At 44.8% G+C, this 3,756-nt stretch overlaps 1 pseudogene; it reads right to left on the minus strand.

The window, feature by feature from the left end:
* Window positions 1-2,219: 2,219 nt before the first annotated feature.
* On the minus strand, window positions 2,220-3,041 carry LOC147464876 (uncharacterized; annotated as a pseudogene).
* Between the last annotated feature and the right edge of the window lie 715 nt (window positions 3,042-3,756).

Genomic DNA, 3,756 nt, shown 5'->3' on the forward strand with positions numbered 1-3,756 from the left:
CGAAATACCACACATGTGAATCTGCAGCAACTGACAAGCATGCATCATGGACAGCAGGATTGTAAGTGCACTCTGCGCTAAAAGCCCATTCTGCATCAACATCAGCATCACAATCTCCTTTCACAGAAGACTCAACAATGACTGCATTTGTAGTGGAACCACCATTTGCAGTGGAACCACCCTCTTTCTTCTTAGCCTCTTTGGCCTTCAACTTAGGACACGACTTGATCAAGTGATCATTGGCTTTACAATAAAGGCAACGCATCTTCTTTTTGCCCTTATCACCAGAATTGCCAGACGAAGTGCTGCCACCAGAAGCATTAGGAACAGAATTTTTGCCACTCGCAGCAGAACCATAAGAAGTGGCTGCATTACTATTACCACCCTTTCTTTGAGAAGCAATAAAAGCCTGTTCAACTGACGCTGCCTAGTCCTGTTTTTTCTAGAAAGTGACTCTTGCAACAGCAATGTGCATAATGCATCAAACTTGACAACTTCAGGATTTCCTTGGGTCATGAGTCTCCAAGTACTAGCAAAAGTCTGGTAGGAATCTGGTAAGGCATCAAGAACAGTCTGCACAAGGGAACTGTCCGAAATGACTTCACCTGCAGGAATGAGTTGCTCATTGATATCCTTGACACTAGCAAGGAAAGTGTCCATATCATCTTCCTCATGCATATTCTTCGACTCTAGCTCTTTACGCAGCAAAGCAATTTTAGCCTCATTGCGGCTTGCATAAAGACCTGCTAGAATATCCCAAGCCTGTTTTGCAGATTTTGCTGAACGGATGTGAGGAATAATGGTGCGCTTCACAGACAATGCAATCAATGCATGAGCCTGCGCATCCTTAACATCCCAACGAGCTTGTTCTGACGTAGGCAAAACAACTCTAACAGCTGCAATCCTTGCAGCAAGACCTGCAACATCCTCAACATCGCCTACATCTTCAGAACCAGGACGTACATCAATGCCCTGCACAATGTTCCAGACACCTTTTGACACAAGAACATGTTGCATCATATAAGCCCACATAGGGTAGTTGTCCCCATCCAACCTGTCCTCAGCAGCAAACATCTTGAACACATCTGTGTTGTTGTTGTCAGCCATGGTAAATGCTGCACCTGATGTGAAAACTGCCCGAAAACAGGAGAAATGGAGCGGGAACAACTTGTGCTATATAGCACAAACCGTAGAAGACTATAAGGCACCTGTTATGTAGAAAACGGCACTCACAGAAAATCTTCACAAAATGACGAAATAGCCTGTGCAGTACTGCCCGTAGTGGAAACGGAGGCCGAAATGAGCCCAAATCAAAATTCTGAGCAGACCAAGCTCTTCGAGCTTACCCAAAATATTTATGGACCTGCGAACGCTCGCCAAAGCTCACTGAAATCGGAGAAAGTGAGCAGGCGTGTGCTGGAGCAGCTAGCGACTAAGCCCGGGAGGACGTGACCTGCTCTGATACCAATTGTTGGAATTAGGGTTGCAGAGAAACACACACAGCTTGGAGAAGACGAAGGAAGCTCAAGGCACACAATAGAGAGTATGTTACTTAGTGTGCAATGGAAAGATAGATAGCCCTAGAGTGATGGGCGTATATACAATGCACGGGGGAAAAAACCTCCTAAAGAGGGAAAAAATGCCCCGGCGGTCCTAGTGTGTTCACACACATCACTACCACATGTATATGGTAACAGGCATACAGCTTGCTGAAAAGAAATCCTCAAAAGCATAACCATCAACTAACTGGCACAAACTTGTTTGCACATAGCCTAGTTGTCTCTTGCCATCAGTCCCAAGTCCATAGATCCGCCCTCGTTGACAGTTTTATCCTCTATTTATTTTTTTGCATTCCAAACCTCATTGTCTACTTCGACATCACACAAAGTCTCAGAAAAATCACATGGGCTTCTTCTTCTTACACTGGAGGAGGTGCAAGGCCTTGCTTAATCTGCATCCTGGCCATAGCTTTAGCAACAGCACTTGTGAATCTTCATCTATACCAACCACTGGCTCATCAAACCCCCAATCAACTTCATCCTCAGAGCTTCTCTCTACAGGCGGCAGGGCCTCACCGTCCCAAGACATGAGAGAAGGCTACCCAACCCCTTGGTCTTGGACATCATTCAATTTTGCCTCGACTACTTGAGCAACTTCCAGCTGTGTATCTGCTTCTACAATTGGAGCGTCTGACACTTGCATAGTCGGCTTGATCTCCTCTACCACACCTGATGATCTTTACCCTCTACTGACACCTGAGAACCAACGGCATCTTTTGTCTCTTCTTCATGCAGATCCTTGTTTATGCACCTTTCATCCTCACGGATGAGATCCTCCTTTGTAGGCATGGGTGTATAACACATAGGGGGCACTGACGAAACACAATACGGAATAGAGCTTACCCATGGAGAACTCGCAACTATTGCATGTTGGCAATCATGAACAGCTTTTACTTGCACTACATGTTGCGAGGTTGTCAAAACAAAAGCATAATCACTAAGCTTCAATAAACCCATCTCCAACTTCTTCTTCATCTTTCTACTCTTCACTTTGGCGACATATACTGCATCCTCATAGGCCTCTGCACCAGCAAACTCTACCTTCTCTCAAATCTTGGGATGTAAGCACTCCAAAAATCTCTCTAATTTGAAGTAGTCGTTGCCTCGAGACTGTGTAGCAGCTTCTAATTGCTGCCAAATATCTTCAAATTGTTTAAAAAAAGTTACAAACTCACCATTTATATCTTGCTTCAAAACCTTCAATTTTGCATCCACTTCTGGAAGCCAAATCCTTTGCTTGAAGTCTTGGATAAACCGAGCTCGAACCACCTTCCATGACTACCGATCGGGAACTTCCAACCCTTCGAACCAAGCTTTGGCCTTCTCTCGCATCACCAGCGGCATAGCCCTTGACTTGTGTTTGTCGGTCACCATCCGTATTGACAACATCTAGAGCTCCACATCTAACATCCAATCTTCAGCATCTTGTTCACCAGAGAACACTGAGTCACAATCTGGCACCATGTTATTGACCCACGCCATCACTTGACTGATCAGTGTGATCCTCAGTGGGGGCACCACAAGATGGAAAGGGGGAAATGGCAAAACACCGGCACACTCAGTGAATGCCTTTCTATAGCCCAACAATTCCACAACACCCCTATCCCCTAATAATCACACACCCAGACACCCAATCTACCAATGACTATTGTCCAAGTCTGTACCCAAGCAACCCTAACTACGTACATCCGGCCATAAAGCATGCAATCAATTATCTTGACCTTTAACCCTTGATAACGCCATATAATCACAAATAAATAACCTCGACTTCCCTCAAAAACTCCAAGATCATTGACAGACTCAAGCTTGGCCCCAACTTTTTATCCTCAAGGCATGTACACAGCCATATAGGTAGCACTCCTCACTCATCAAAACACCATTAAAGGGTGCATATACCCGACATACCATTCGATTTATACCCTTTGCATCCACCTCGTTTGCACAAGAACCATTCAGATACACAGCATACACATAGCCATGAGAGCGAGAGAGAGAGATAGAAAATATTCATTTAAATATCAAAAAAATAGAAGCTATGCCAATGTAGACGTAATTTTCCACATATGAGTGACTTGGCGCATCGCCTGTGTCGATTCCAAAGCAGATACAAAGGGGAGCTTGTAGCCACTAAACACTCGGCCTCCAATTGGCTTCATACGCACAACATCTAGGGGGTGATAGACTGGTTTAGGCTAAC

The sequence above is a fragment of the Adiantum capillus-veneris genome, chromosome 1 (assembly GCF_014529385.1).
Source record: "Adiantum capillus-veneris isolate H3 chromosome 1, ASM1452938v2, whole genome shotgun sequence".
Classification (NCBI taxonomy): domain Eukaryota; kingdom Viridiplantae; phylum Streptophyta; class Polypodiopsida; order Polypodiales; family Pteridaceae; genus Adiantum; species Adiantum capillus-veneris.